The sequence below is a fragment of the Muscardinus avellanarius genome (genome assembly GCF_963383645.1).
Source record: "Muscardinus avellanarius genome assembly, chromosome: 15".
Lineage (NCBI taxonomy): Eukaryota > Metazoa > Chordata > Mammalia > Rodentia > Gliridae > Muscardinus > Muscardinus avellanarius.
This window is the reverse complement of record NC_137801.1, coordinates 24,218,030-24,234,509: the sequence shown is the minus strand read 5'-3', so window position 1 is coordinate 24,234,509 and position 16,480 is coordinate 24,218,030. Positions and strand designations below refer to the sequence as shown.

The following is a 16,480-nucleotide window of genomic DNA, read 5'->3' as shown; positions in this document are numbered from 1 at the left end:
CACTGAGCAATTTTTTTGATGAAAGTCACCGCCAAGCGGTTCAAGTACAATGGCAGAGGTTATGGTTATCTCATACTAACTGAAAAAAGCTGGATTTTGATGGCAGAGGTATAATGGAAAATCACCGTTTGTGACTTCAGTAGAAGACGTTGCTTCATTAGAGGGGGCTTGGGTTAGATTAGCTTTAAGGTCTCTCCAGCACATGTCAGTGTATCAAACCAAAATGTTATTCTAGAATTAGCTGACAGAGTTTTATAAAACACTTATATGTTGGTGTGTTAAACCTACAATTACGTTCATTATGTGAGCTTGGAAAAAATTTCTTAATCCCTTTAGACATCAGTGCGCCTGTTTTAAAATATATATATATATATATATATATATATATATATATATATATATATATATATATATATATATGGCCAGGCGTGGTGGTGCAATGCTTGTAATCCCAGCATTTGGGAGGCGGAGACAGGAGGATCAGCCTCTACTACTTAGTGAGGCCCTTTAAAACTCAATGAGACCCTGTTTCAAAATAAAGACTTAAAAATAGGGCTCGGAGTATAGCTTGGAGGTAAATGGGTTCCATCCCCAGTATTGCAAAAATAAAATTATATATATGGGGTGATAATTGGATAGTGGAAGTCAGTCTGGATTCCTAAGACTTTTTAAGGTATAAGTGCCTATTAGTACAACTCGCAACAACCATGGTCAGAAAAAAATGTGACAAAATACAGTTAACTTAAAAGGAAGAGGGTTCATTCTGCCTCTAAAAATAGTCCTAAAATAGGCCCCAAAAGTGGTCCTATTATACATTTAGAGTAAGTGTTGGGATAGGAAGTACATTCTTTGATGATCAAGTTAAGACAGTATGATATGAACGGAAGATTACAGTAACTGTAGCTGAAAGACTTAGATTGAAACCTTAATGTTATTTGCTAGCCAATTCACTTTACCTCTCTGAATCTCAGTTTCTTTATAACACTGGAATAATCCAAATGGCCTTGCCGACTCCAGAGAGTGATGGTTAGATAATACAGTGTAATAGAAGTGCTTTGCACACTCTAACATACTCCACAAATGCTCAGCTATTAATAGATAAAACAACTTTACTGGTCTAAATTTTAGCAGCATGATACGTGTGCATGCCCAGAATTCTTTCCTTCCTGATTTCAAGATTCCATATAAAACATACTGTGGCCATAATTTGTCTTATAATTTTTCAACAGAAAACAAATTAGAGCCGGGCGTGGTGGTGCACGCTTATAATCCCCGCGCTTGGGAGGCTGAGATAGGAGGATTGCATGGGTTTGAAGCCAGCCTCAGCTACTTAGTGAGGCTCTTAGCAACTTAGTGAGACCCTGTTTCCAAATAAAATATAAAAAAGGTCTGGGAGTATAGCCCGGAGGTAGAAAGCCTCTGGCTTCCATCCCCAGTACCACCAAAAAAAAAAAAAAAAACAAATTAGAAAAAATATAATATAGAAACATTCCCAAAGCACAGAAGGAAAGTAAATGGATTTGCATATCTTAGAAAAAAGGGTTATTCTGGAGACTAAAAACCGAGTGATTTGTAGGCAGTATTGAGACTATATTTGAAGTGGGAAGTAAGCTTCATTTTAATCATTTATTCTCTTATTTGTTGCTTAAAGCTCTAAGACTACAAATTTTGGAACTTGGGAAAGAACTAGAATACTTCAATGAGATTGTTTATTCATGTCTTCAAGCATATGTTAACATGTACTTATTTGTAAGATACCATGGCAAATTCAGAAGGCAAGAAAGAGACATGTAAGACATTATTCCTTCCTTTAAGGAACGCTAAATATTTTGCCTGTCACATAGTAAATTATTTAAAAGATAGAACAAAATGAATTTTGTTGTTGTTGTTGTTGTTTACTAAATGAGATGTATGTCAAGGAGGCACTTTAGAGGCTAAAAATAAAAGCTGTGGAGTCTGGCAGCCTGAGGTCCTAACCCAGACCTGCTAAGTGTACTAGCTTTTTCTTGGGCATGGTATTTGACTTCTCTTCCCTGTACTTTGCTCTTTATAAACTGGGTGAATGCTGCCTACCTTGAAGAGTAGCTGTAAGCATTAAATGAACTGATAATGTGTAGAGGGTTCTGAGCAGTAAGTAGCAGGTAGTAAATTTAAGATCTTATTTGCCTTGGCATTGTTATCATGATAGTAGACACAATACCAAGTTCTTCTGCGTGTCACAAGGGAGGCCGTGAGAGGCATGAATGGTCAGAGAAGGGAGCGTTCAGCAAAGGCTTTGTGTGAAAAGACCTTTGGTCCCTGAAGAAGGAGAGACAACTTACTAATGACAGAGAGAAGGAAAAGGCTATTCCAGGAGGACACAGAGGGAGGGACAGGAGTAAAGGAAGGAATTTGGAGAGAATGTGGCAGGAGTTGGGATTGGTGAGACAACCATTTTGCCATGAGCAAAATGTTCATGTTATAACTACTTAATGTATTCATTTTGACTTTGAAATTTCCATAAAGATATCTTGCCATGTCTCTCTGTGTTGTAGGAAATTGCCTCAATTATCCTAATGCTTTGCTGGTCTGAATTGGAAGGCAGTTATGTGAAATCTTGAAGATGACGGAATTTTTTCCTGAAATTCTCAGTTACTTTCTCTCTTACCAGTTTTCAATTCAGTGAGCCCCCCCCCATCATTTAGACTATCTATGCACTTAGAAAAACCTTCATTCATTTTTCTTATGAAACTAATATTACTTTATTGAAGAAAATTAGAACATACAAGAAAAACTATCTTCTATGACTTCCATGGCTTAAGAGACCCTGTTTCCAAATAAAAAGTATAAAATAAGTCTGGGAGTGTAGCCTGGAGTTAGAAGAGTTTCCAGGAACTCCAGTACCACCAAATAAATAAATAAATAATGAAAATTTGAATGATGCAAAAATATATTTTTCTTCTGGAACCCTCAGCTAAAATTTTCTCTGGAATTAACTGAAAATAATGGTTTGATATATATGCCATATCTAAATATTATATATAAGCCCCAAATAGGATATAATATGCATATAGTTTTGCAATTTATATTTTCACTTGTATATGTGTGTGTGTGTACTTTTATAATTACATTTACCATATCTAAAACCTAATTCATCCAGTCTCCTGTTGATAGCGGTTTCCAACTTTTTAAAATTCTAAATAATAATTGCATGTGGCCAAATGACATGAAAGTCAAGCCTATTGCAACACAGAAAGTTTGTTGTTTATTATAAAGAGAAAACATGTGAAAGTGCACTTAAAGTAGACTATTAATTACTTATTACCTAGATTTTAACTAGACAATTCAGAGTTTCTCCTTTGTGTTGCCATTATCTTGTAGAGTCAGCTCTTTCATCAAGGCACATGATCCGTGTGGTATTGCAGCATAAGAAAAGATGGCTTCTGTGCCTTTAGCGATAAATAGAGAACAGGCAGGCTCCACAAATTGAAAGATCACATGTGGTAAGTTCATTTTGCATATGGAGAAACCAGGGCTTTGTCCATGGGTTATCTTGGGTCTCTATACTGTAAAGCAGTAGGAAAGCTGGAATGATAGCATAATTTTTCAGCTGTTTTCTCTGGCTAATCACATAGTCTCTAGCAGAAAGTACTAGTAACCAGATTATGGAGATACATTGATATGCGTGGCAACCAGAGGCAAGAGATCTCAGGACTCCAGGCTTCAATTGCATGCAGTTATTTGTGATGAACTTCTCCCTTATTTTTCTGGGATTAGTATTAAACTTCTTTTTAGTTAGGTAGGCTCCCTTCTAGTTGGATAGAGCCATGAGACTAGCTCTGGCCAGTGAGTTGTGAGCACAAGCACCAAGTACCAATTCTGAGTAAACACATATTACTGGCATGAGCATCCCAGGGTCCCTTTTCATTCTGTCATGGCAACCAGCGATGTTCCTGATGGTGCCTCTGTTAGCCTGGGTCTCCAAGTGAGTAAGGTGAGCAGAGGCCCCTTCCCGACCTTGGGTAGATAGGTAGTATTATTAATAAATAGTCCTTTGCTGTTTGGTCCACTGAGAAGTTAGGGTTGTATATTTTCACAGTGTAACTTAGCCTATCCTGAATGAGATACAGGTGGTTATGGTAAAAGTTGACTGTTTTAGGTTGGCTCCTCAGAAACTAACCCTGAGATAAGAATGAATAATTTATTGCAGACATATTTTCGGTGGAAGATGCCAAGGGAGTGCAGGGAGCAGGGCAGGGAAGGAACGAAGCTAAGTTAGGATGTGTTCTCAGGCATAATTCCCTCAGGCTACAGCCTGATCTTTCGAGGGAAATTTGGAACAGAAGGTATATCATGATGTTGTTCAAACTTCAGTCAAAAGAACGGAACTTTCTTATGCTTGCACACAGCCAGAGGTCAAGGATCAGAGATCAGCAGAATTAAGAGAGGGCAATAAGTAGTATGTAGATGACACACCAGTGTGGTCCACTACTGTGATCTCAACAGAGGAAGAAGAGGCTCTGTACCTTCATTTTCATTACTGTGCAGTGGGAAGACCCACAATCCCTTATTTCTTATAAGAATGGCATGGGGTGAATGTGCTGTAATAGTATTTGAAGACAGAGATGCTGGTGTTGGCAGTAGTTTCAGAGGGAAAGGTCCTTTCTCCCAGTGCCACTCTCTCTTTAACCATCAATATAAGCTCTGTAGTCTCTAGCCTCTGAATTTTATTCCCAAATTTTCCCATTTTCTCCTACTTTCTCAGCTGGTGAATCAACTTAGAGCAAGAGAGGTCTTTACAATTTGCCTCCAACTCTTGTTACTTATTATTTGCTAGCAGCCAGCAGGGGACTCAGGCCCATTTGCTACACAAAAAGACATGGGTCAAAATTGCTTGTTTCTTTGTCACCGGTGGATTTAGCCACTCACTAGCCAGTCTGAGTGAGGATGGAGGCCTCCTGATTTGGCTTAGATCGCAAGGCATTGGGGAGCTTGTCTAAGGGGTGGCTTTCCTTACCAAGACAGCCAAATCTGTTAGGCTGCCTTTGTGCTCTTTTGAAAGGTAAAGGAGATGGAATTTTGCCTGCCATGATTTGAAGTGAAGTTGTCTGCTGCTTTTGCTGCAATTGATACCATTAGTACTGCAGGTAGTGTAGGAAACTCTGGTCTTTTTGTATTTTGGTCTGAGTAATATGGGAAGACTTTTAAATAAGCTGAAGTAAAATGGCTTGGGACTAATTCCCAGTTAGGAAGCATAGCATCATACCTCAGTTTTTCTCTTTTAGTGTGTGTGTGTGTGTGTATGTGTGTGTGTGTGTGTGTGTGTGTGTGTGTGTGTGTGAGAGAGAGAGAGAGAGAGAGAGAGAGAGAGAGAGAGAGAGAGAGAGAGAGAGATCCCCTGTGCGTGCACACATACACACTCACCCTCTTTTCTTTGTTGACATTTCTGGACAAAGTAGTTCCTGTGGCAATCTCAGTTCTTCATCTTGATTTTTAAGTGATAGAATGTCTATTATATTGGCATTATAGCTGATGTCTACACAAATTCACTATTAACTTCAGAAAATCTTTACTGTGTCTTCCTACCCCGTCTAGGTACTACAGGTTAGCACTGCTCTAATTTTTTAGAGTTGATGCTTCCCCTAGAATTTTCTGCCTCCAGCCCTGTCAACCCATTTACCAAAATAACCTGTCAAATCCGATGAGAAAATTGACATGAATGGCTATTTGGCACTGTGTCAAGCCCAAAAAAACCTGACTAAATCAGCTGAATTATTCACTTTTTGTACTAATTGGGTGAACATCATGTAGACAATAAACATACTGTGTATTCAATGCTTCCAGACAGAAAAAGCAGTCTCACTTTGTTTCTAAACAGAACTGGGTGAGAAGTCAGGAGTTTAACCTTACAGAGGTGTGACTTTGCTGGGCACATTATCTAATATCACTAGCATGCTTTATGTTTGGGGATGACTTTAATAATAATTCAAACATTTGTTTGGCCCATGCAGTTTACAAAGTGCTTTTATATACTGGCTATCATTTTAATCTGCCCAACCATGTGTCCTATCAGCTTAGCAGGATTAATTCATGCTTCTTGGCATGAGAAAATGAGTGCTGGTTTGGGCTGAGGAATGCAGTTGATATTGTTAATGATGAAGTCTACCAGGGGCCTCTGAAACCGTATAATTATGCTTCCAAGGACAATGGCATCAAAACTCTCTAGAGCTGGAGTTGTGAGTTGTGTTTGTAATGTTTTAGAAAAAAAGATCAATGCGTTTGAGATGCTACTGAAGGAGATATGGAGAAGACCTGGGCTCCAGTTCTGAGTCTACCACTTTCAGTGTTACCATGGAGGAATTCTGCATTTTTGAGTCCTGGTTTTTTTGCTTATAAAATAGGGGTTTAAATGCAGTATTATAATGAAGATTAAATAAATAAAACATTTCATGAGAAGCACATGCATGGTGCCTGGCACATAATAAATGCTCTGTTAATAAAAGACAAGTATTATTTGTATGAAATGATCCTGGCTAATGGGGCTCCTTCATTATGTTTAACTTCAGTCTCTTTTAGACAGCTTAGAATATGGATAACAAATGACTTTAAATTCTTCAAACCAATCAGTGAAAATTCATGGAAAACCATTATGTCCAAAGATTGACCAGATTTTTGCTTTTATCCAATGTCTTCCAGATTCATAACTAAGCCTCCAGGCTGCTACATTATTGATGTAGAGTTGGTTTTCACATGGGTGCTGTGAGGGGGTAATGGAGGAAGATGTAGACATAGAGATACAGGATAGAACTACCTCTTCATTATTCTTTCAGTCAGATACCTATAGATTTTGACACAGGAGAGGGAATCAGGGCCTGATGCTCACTGGGCATGAGAACCTCAAAATGACTGGAGCCTTGAAGTGTTTCCTTCTAACCAACTTCTCTGTCTTCTGCAATATTACTTGACTTTCCTGCCCATGTGCTCCCTGGGATCTCTACCCACACATACGCACCTTCTCTGGGATCTCCACCTCACCTTGCTCCTTGCCTCTGTTCGGTGTGCTCTTATCTCTCCTTACCAGGTCAGTTCCCATATATCCTGTAGAGCCAAGCTCAACTGCTGCTTTCTCAGAGAAGCGAGCCTTTCCTTACCTCTTAGCTATGTAAACTCCCCTTACATACTCTCACGGTGTACTGACTTTTACATTTATTTCTTTGCTTATTGATTCATGTCTATTAGGCTCTGAGGTCCATGGGAGTAACTGCTGCCTCACTCAGAGCCCGTAACATACTAGGTGCTCCATAAATATTTGTAAGAAGGATAGACAGATAGTGGAGGATGTGTATTAGGAAGCAGGAATAATAGTCTATGACTGGCCTAGGGTGCTGGAGAACAAGGGATCTAGCTTCCTATTGGCACTAAGTAGCTGCATACAGAAACTTTAGATCTCTGGGCAAAATTCATGCATACATATATGTAGCATGGAGAGGCCTGACAGAGAAAGCTACTTTTGTATATCCTATTGTGCACATGTGCAGCTTGGTATTCCAGCTCTACAGACTAACGGCTTTAGAACTTTCTGGATATTGTTGGTTGTTTTATCCATTTAAGTGACCCGATCCTCCCTTTGCCACCTTGGTTCCCTGGTTCTGGCACACTGGACTCTGTGTCTGCTTCTTGGAAACACCCTCACTCACGATACCCCTGTCAGGGACCAATGTGATGGGAAGCCTACATTTCTGAAACTGCCACCTGCCCCTCTGATAGCTATGCTCTCTAAGTCTTCCATCCTCTCCTTTCCTGTTTTTCACCAAGAAATCTGTAGAATATGTAAGCGCATTAAGTTACAATCCAGCCTCTCCTCTATGCCTTACTTATCTATTTCCACTGAGTTGACAATGTAGACAAGAGATCCCACCTCTCAGTGCCACAGTGAAACAACTTCTTCTTCTTCTTCTTCTTCTTCTTCTTCTTCTTCTTCTTCTTCTTCTTCTTCTTCTTCTTCTTCTTCTTCTTCTTCTTCTTCTTCTTCTTCTCCTCCTCCTCCTCCTCCTCCTCCTCCTCCTCCTCCTCCTCCTCCTTCTTCTTCTTCCTCCTCCTCCTCCTCCTCTTCCTGGGGATTGAACCCAGAAGTATTCTACCTTTGAGCTATATTTCAAGTTCTTTAGCCCTTTTTATTTTGAAACAGTGTCTTGCTAACTTGCTTATGGTCTTGTTAAGTTGCTGATATTGTCCTCAAACCTGTAATCCTCTTGTCTCAGCCTCCCAGGTACTGGGATTGCAAATGTATGCCACCACACCCAGAAAAAAGACTCTTCTTTACTCAAGATTTCTTTTCTGATGCTAGAAATTCTTCATACACTTAAGTACACTGAGATATTCAAGGGATAATACCATACCCAGTTGTAGAATATTGAAAAATGGCAACTTTTCTAACATTAAGAATTCTAACATTCAGAATTAAGCATGCAATGAAAATGGTTAGCCTGTTCAGGAGATATTGGCCATTAACCTAGACAGATGCTCACAAATAATGCCTTGCACTCGCTGTATAATAATGAATGCTATTAAATATGAATGACCTCATTTGTCCTCCTGGCATGCATGTCCCATAGAGAGTGACACATATGTATATAATCATTTAGCATCTGGGGAAACTATACCCTGGACAGGTTAAATGATTTTTTATCAACTCCCAAGGATAACTATTAAGTGTTGGACCTTGAGAAGGCATTTAATTTAGGGGACTTATGCCAAAAAACTGTAAATTAGACTGGAGGTAGACTGAAAAGCCCAAATATAGATTGGTCCAACAAGTTTTGGGACTGGGTCGGGAAGGGACACAATGCAGACAGCGAAATCAGGAGAGGAGCTGATCAGGAAGTAGGAGTTGAGCCTGGGGTGGAATGGTTATGCTTACGGGGACAGGAGAAGAAGCTTTAAAACAAGCATGCCTCTCACAGTTGAATATGCATATGGAACTCTTGGTGATCTAGTTCAAATGTAGATCTTGATTCAGGAAGCCTGAGGTGAGGCCAGGGTCTCTGCATTTCTAATGGTGATGTTGGTGCTACTGGGCACTGGTCACCCCGAGAGCAAGAGTCTCATGAGCCTGAAATGGGACTTGAGAAGACTTTGTACCAGTAGAACCTCTCCTACCCGAAAGACCCAGATCTACTTCCTCCATGGGATCTTCCTGCAGCTTAGGCTGAGAAGGTAATGGCTGTGAGTAGTCCTGGAGGTAGACCAGCACTTTTTTCTCATAGATTATATTAAAAGCAACCCTACTTTTTGAAGACTGGGGATTTTTTTTCCCCCCTGCAATGATTAATTCAGTTCAAAGGGGAGAGAACTCTTTGCTGTTGGTGTCTTTGTGAAGGACAAAGCATGTATTTGTTCACAGCGTTGAAAGAAATGATTGAAAATAAGTTTTCCTGAAGGTATTTACAGCCAAGAGCTTCAGGAAAACATCCACTTCACATTGAATAGAGGGGGTGATAGGCTACACAAACACTCTGTCTTCAGCAAGCCGGAGCCAAGTCGACTTTAAACTTCTCGGCAGCCAGTGGCTCCATGCCACCTCAGTTTGCCAAGACAGTGATGAAGGATGCCCAGATTGGAGAGCAAAACCTTGGGAGAGACAGCAAATCATGGCATCGACTTAATGGAAAGCTCGAATCTTCACCCAGAGGCTTGACAGCTCCTATGTTCCCATCACACCAGAGCATTTGCTGAGACTGTAGCTACTGAAAAGAAAGTAACAAAGTTGAACAGGAGAAGAGAACCTCACAGCTGAGGGCCCTGCCAGGACTAGACATATCTACCCAAAGTTTGAGGCAATAGGTTTCAGAGAATCTGGGACTATCTTTCCTGGCACCTTGTGATTTTACTAATGCCAGACTGAGTATCATTAGAATGGGTTCATTGTTCATGGTGAATGAATCTGATGAATAGTGTTCTGCCTTCTTTGGTGGAAGTGATCTTAGTAGGCCCACCTCATTCAGAGACACATAGGCCTGTAGTCGGACTCTAGATAACTGGCCCTCCAACCATCTCCTGTGAAAAGTGTTAGGCTCCTTTCAATAGGACTGAGAGTAAGAAATATTCTCATTCTCTGCTCTTGCAACCGCCTGGACTTCTTCCCACCCAGTTGCTTGGCCTTCCAGAAGTCTCCAAGAGGAGAGCTAGATCCCTTCCTCCCTCTCCATCTCTCACTCTATGTCCCCTTGGTGGTGAGGAGCTGTGTTGAGTGGGGGGACCATTCACAGTGAGAATATTCAACCACCTCATATCGAATTTGAGCATACCAATTAAGTCTCTGATCCTGTCTTGGGCCAACAGAGCTCACTATAAAGATTGAACTGAGTAGGAGAAAATAACCAGAAGGCATTTGTAATTTATAAACTTGATGAAGAAACTTATCCTCTAGTAGCAGCACATAAGCAGAGAAACCTGTACATTTAGAGAACATCATATAAATACAGGAAACCATAAGAAGCAAATGTGTTTCTTATTGGCAGTGTTCAGCTTGACCCTTCTTGGAAGGTCAATGGGGTTTTGCATGAGACAGAGGACTAAAAATTAAGAATCTTGAATAAATTTCTTGGCCTCTCTGGATTTTGATTACTCACATATAAAATAATCTTGAAGGCCTATCCTTGGAACTTTGATATTCTGTATTCTGTTTTTTTCCTCCCCTGGGCTAGGAAAAATACATATCCAGAGCTGCCTCTGAACTGTGTGCTGTTCTGAGACCATTATTTGATGTCTCTAAGCCACTCTTTCCCCTCCAGCAATATTTACTCCATCAAATGTCTTATGATCATTGCTTGAAAGATACTGGACTGAGACTGATTTCTCTATTAGTGTCCAGCACTTGGATTGGGATTCATATGTTTGGAAATCAATCTCTTGTAAGGGTATAGCAGCTGAAGGCAAGCCTCTGTGAAGGTTGCACCATTAACATACCCCTTTAAATGGGTTTAAAGTATGACATCTGACTAATACCAGATTAGCATGTGTGCTGTAGAATTGTAGCCATGAGCTTAGGTAAAAACATTCAGAATGCCAGTCCAATTCTCTGTTCCTTACGGCAAAGAAAGCACATGATGCCCTCTGCTTAGTACTCAGTCAATGCACGGGGTCCCGAGGAGGGGTGGCAGATAACTGGGAGATCTGATTTATTACTCCAATTAATCATGGAGGGCATGACAGGCGTTGCTCTGGTGTTGGACTTTCTCCTGGGAGAGTGTAAGAACATTAGTCTCCTCATTCCTTGCACACTAGAAACATTTGCTGCTGCTTTGAGCACAGAAAGGGCTGCATAAACATTTTAATATTGCATGAAGCTTGTATAAGACTGACTGAGTATGTGAATGCTAAACCCTGACACATGAAGAGACAGACAGAGAGGAAGGAGAGAGCTGGTTAAAGACCCAAGATTGTCTTTTATTTTATTTTTTATCAATCGGAGAAGCTGTCTGTAGTAACTCGGAGTGTTTTGATGATTCTCATTGTAGAATTTTGTCATGGTGATATATCAAAGCCCATAATTGATCAAGCCCAAACTCCAAAAACTACAGGCATATTTTCAGTTTGAGGTTTTTTTCCCCCACATAAAAGTCCTAAAATCACAGCTGCTCTCTTTCTCCAATAGTTTGAGGTTTTTCTGCTGGATTTTTGTCCCCATATGCAGAGGCTGGCTTCATGGAGATTTCAGAACCATGGTCTATGTGTTCTTCCTATTGAACTATTGACCTTGCAGAGTTGCATGGGAGGAGGTGGCAGACAGGGGAGTCACAGGTGGGGCTCCTCTCACCTGAAGGGGTTCCTCCAAGCAGTGGTATATGGCAAACTTGGTTTTTAGTTTAGCGTTCAGGTAGTCACAAGACCAAGTCACAGCTCACCGGGCATCGTCAGTAATGATTCCACAACCATAGGAACACTCTTCTTATGATCACTCTCTTCCAGCCACTACCACGTGGATGAACAATTGCTTTTGTTGTTGTTCTGATTATAACTTCTCAGTATTTCCCAGATGCTTCTTTATTTTTCTCTATCTCCGTTCCAGCCCAAGTTCAAATAATTTCCTGCCTGTACCACTGCACTGACCTCCTAGCTGGTTTCCTTTATCTTTATCTGTCCAATCCCTGGCATACAACACAAATTTTTAAGACAGACACACACACACACACACACACACTGTGTTCTTTTAAAGACAAAAACATAATTATATCACAGCCATGCTTAAATTTGATAAGTGACTTATTCTGGAGTTTCTTTAGCTGGAAAACATCATCCTTCAACTGAAGCATCAAGCCTCCCTATTGGTCCCCCACCTACTTGTCAACTTCCGCCGCCATCACCTCCGGCTTTGCATATCACATACTTTCCATTTCCATGGACTCTCCTTACATTCCCTGGAGTGTCAAGGTCTTGTTCTTGTAGGTCTTCACCTACACTTTGTGATCCGCACTTATGTCTCTGCCTCTCTTCTTTGACTGGACTGTCATTAGGACATGCACTGAACTACACCCATCTTGCTCATTGTGCTTCAACGTCTAACAGAGAGCCTGGCCCCATAAAAAGCTCTTGATACACATTAATGAATGAATGGATGGGCAGGCTAAAAGATGAAGCTAGGAAGAGAGGCAATGTCTGGAAGATTTCTTTCTACTATAGTTCTTTCCATGTGGAACCACCGACCTCAAAGACAGAGATCAGAACTGAGAGTGACTTAGAAGAACATAAACAGTATCTCTTTATAGGTCAGGAAACCAAAGGTCTAAGAGGTCTCTTGAAATCACTTAATCTTCTACTCATTACCTGGGCTAGGCCTAGAAATCACCTTTTCCAGTATGTATTCTGGTAATTCTTCTGTATCTCTTGTTATGTCTCTGGTAATTCTGTACTTTTTGTCTTATAGAACTTTAGGGATGGAAGGAATCTTTTTTTACATCTTATAAGTGAGAAACCTCACTAACGGTCAGAGAGGCAGAAGGACTTCCTCTTGGTTGGGATTTTACAAACTGCCCAAGTCCTAGGGAATGAAGATGGACATCAGCCACTCAGTCACAGCTATTGCCAGCTACAGTGATCAAGCAGGTGACTTTTGACTACACCCAAGGCCAGATGCTGTCCTCCAGCAAATGGGTAGACTTCACATCTGACCATGCCATTCATCCTTGTTTCTCCCTTCACCCAGCTGAAAGGTTTAGAAGCTAAGAAACAGGACCTACCAAAGCTCCCAGAGATTTCCACTTCTCAGCAGGCCCTTTGGAATGTCAGGGTAGTGCATAGGACAACCACCTTGGAGTGGCCCATCACCCACCAAGTCCCCCTTCTATGCTCATCATCAGCTAGGTGGCTGTGGGCAGGGTAGTTCAGACAAGACTGATTGCCCGCATAATTGTGACTGGCAGGCAGGAGATTGGGTTTCCCCACTCTAACCCCAGCCCTGAGGAATGGGAACAGCAGGGGGAGGCCAGGATAATTCAATTTGTGAAATGCATTCCAGAGGTCTTTCGATTAGTACCAGGAAGATGTCAGGAGTGACTGAACCACCCAGATGCATTTCATTAGGGACATGGGGCTAGAGCTGAGGTGGCACCGGCTTCCTTTTCTGCTCATTTGTGGGGGTGGTCTTGGCCCTCCCAGGGCAAGCAGATTGAGTCTTCAGCATCCAAACGTCTCAGAGAGAGGCGAGAGCCTCTTGGTCCTTAGTACAGGGATTCCTCACTTTGATCTCCCTGGAAGAGGAATTTGTCAAAATTAGTGCCTAAACCCCAGAGTCTTCCTAAGAGGTAGATCATTAAGAAGAGGGGAGAGGAGAATGGATACAGAGAGTACAAGAGGAGAGAAGACCCAAGATAGACCCTCGACAAATGTATTTCACTCAATTGTTAAGATCAAATTGGTTAGCAACTTTTTATGACAATTACTTCTTTTTCTGCGCTGTGTGGTGATAGATTCAGGTGAGCAGTCATCCCTCTCGTGGCAATAATCAACACTCAGAGAACATGTAGAGTGAACCAGGCCCTGCTTCAAGCAATGTAAACTAATTTCCCTTGTGCAAGAATCCTGCAGAGAACGTGCTATATAGTTCATGGTCCAGATGAGGAGACTGAGACAGGAAGAGGTTACGTGGCACAGCCGACTTCAAATGAGCCGCAGAGTGCTGACTGCAGCGTCGGGCTCTTGCATAAGTCTCAGTGACTACACAGAGCTCCAGATGTTATAAAAAAGGAGAGTAAAATCACGCTTCTGGGTTTCTAATGTGACTCTGAAGCTTTTCCAGGATTCTGGAGGAAGCTGTTAAAATGCAGATTCTGATCCAGCAGGTATCTGTTGGGGGGGGTTGAGAGTCTCCCTTTGTTAACAGGCTTCCGGATGGTACCGAGGGGCTTGGGCTCTACACTTTGAGTGACAAGGCGTCTCCAATCTCCCTAAACTTTGGAATCCTGTAGTACCTTTGAGTTGAGGAAGTTAAAGAAAAAAGACAAACCTTCTGCCATGTCCTACCATCAAAGATTCTGATTCCCTTCATCTGGGGTGTTATTCCAGGGCAACAGTGTCTTTCTTAAGGCACCCTAGGCAATTTTCATGTCCAGCAGGGGTCTAGAACCAATGATACCCTAAGCATTAATTTGTATATTACTATATGCAGATATAACCCCACCTACTCTAGCATCCCACAGGTCTCAGTTTCCTTTGCAAAAGCCATGGCCAGGGCGGCTGTTAAACAGAGGCAGGCACTACCAAACCTTCTAACTGCAACCAGGCTGCTGCAGGCACTGGGGATAGAGCAGCTCAGTGCTGCATTACTTATGCAACAGAATATTCTTAGAGTGTTAATGGGCTGCCTTGCTTTGAGCAAGAACAGCAGGCACTGTGGATCCAGGCTCCGGATCTGGGCCAGCCTGGAAAACCTGCACGCCGCTCCTGGCCAGCGCATTGGGCATGCGGTGCACGCGCGGCCCGGGCTTCCTCTAACGTCTCATTTTGCATAACACTTTTTGTTTTCATTATGCCTAAATTTGGCCTGCCCAGAAAGCGTGATTAAAATGAAAACCTGATTCTAATAGAGCTGGGGAAATAGAAGTCTAAAAATAGGCCAAGGAAAAGGGAAAAGAAAACCTCAAATGGTGTAATGACCAAGTTGGTTCACACACACACACACACACACACACACACACACACACACACACAGAGTCATTTCTCTTGGAGAGAGAAAATAGCATAGCAGCGACATCCACGCAGGTGTTTGTATAATTCAGGTCACATCAAAACTCTTGTCTGTTTTACACATGTGAAACCCTGGGACAAATGGAAGCAAACCGTAATAGAGGATAATAAGAGGAATAATAAGTCTGCCTCCCTGCCTCGCAGAAAGGAGTTTGGTGAGCCAAGAGCCTGTCTATAATACACTTTGTTCCTGGGGAGAAATGCTGAATGGTGAGAGGAAAAATACCGTTAATGTTTGAACACAAAGTCTGAGGACTGGCCATGAGCCAGCGATGATTGGGGTTTCATCCCTTGTTTTCTCTATAATTAGATAAGGCAGTCCCCAAAGCACAGCTCAGGTTTTACTCCCTATAGAAGGCATCTTCTAGTCCCCTGTCCTGAGTTATATTCTCTAGGTCTAAGTTCCCAGCATTCCCTCTATTTTTTTTAATCAGGGCACTCTTTTTCTATATTATATTTGTTTGATCTGTGTCTCTTAAATCCTACATCTCTATGGCATTGGGAAATGCATCGGAGATGCTTGGAATGAATGAATGAATGAATGAACAAAAGAATGAAGTTCCCAGGAAAATCAGTTATTTTTACTGGGCTTCTGTTTCCAAGTCAGTAAAATGTTTTTGGAGATCCATTTGTCCAGGTGATCGCTAAGCACCCTCTCTGGTCTGATACTCCACTATGGAGGTTCTGGTTCCCCAGCCTACCAAGCCCCTCCACCAGGGCGGAGTGGTTGTCTAGGCGGACAAGTTGCAGAAAACTTGGTCTCGCCTTCTTGCTCAGAGTTGCAGAGAAGGTCTCTAGAAAAGATAGCATCTTGTGACCATGTTGCATTTACATCTCTGGTCTTGTTCCCCCATCCACACCCACTCAGGATAATTTATAATTTGTCCAGTTAAAACTGAGACCTATGGTCAACCTTTTTGAAACATTTCCCCTACATGGGGGCTTTACTGCTTTTCTGTGTTTCTGTCTATTAAACCCTGAGTTCTGAAAACAAAAATGAAAACTGAGACAAGAAGAGCTGAGCTGTCCAGTTGTAGCAGAGAAATTACCAGAGGGATTACGATCTGAATGAGGGCTATCCCTCTTCTAAATGAACTGTGGGCTCCCACTAGATTGGTCCTGGGGTAGAGAAGTGGATGGCAGTGCTGGGTTGTGGGCTCCAACCCCAGGCTCTGCTCCTAAGAAAGCTGTGTGAACCTCAGCAAGTTACTACTTAACCCCCCTCCCTCTGCCTTATCCCTTAGAAAAGGAGGGTTGA

General features: G+C 41.7%; 1 protein-coding gene across 1 annotated transcript in view; it reads left to right on the top strand.

The window, feature by feature from the left end:
- ALK (ALK receptor tyrosine kinase) overlaps window positions 1-16,480 on the top strand; it is a gene marked incomplete at both ends in the record, with an annotated part of 721,303 nt that overhangs the window by 85,039 nt on the left and 619,784 nt on the right. The gene's annotated exons all lie outside the window — the stretch shown is intronic.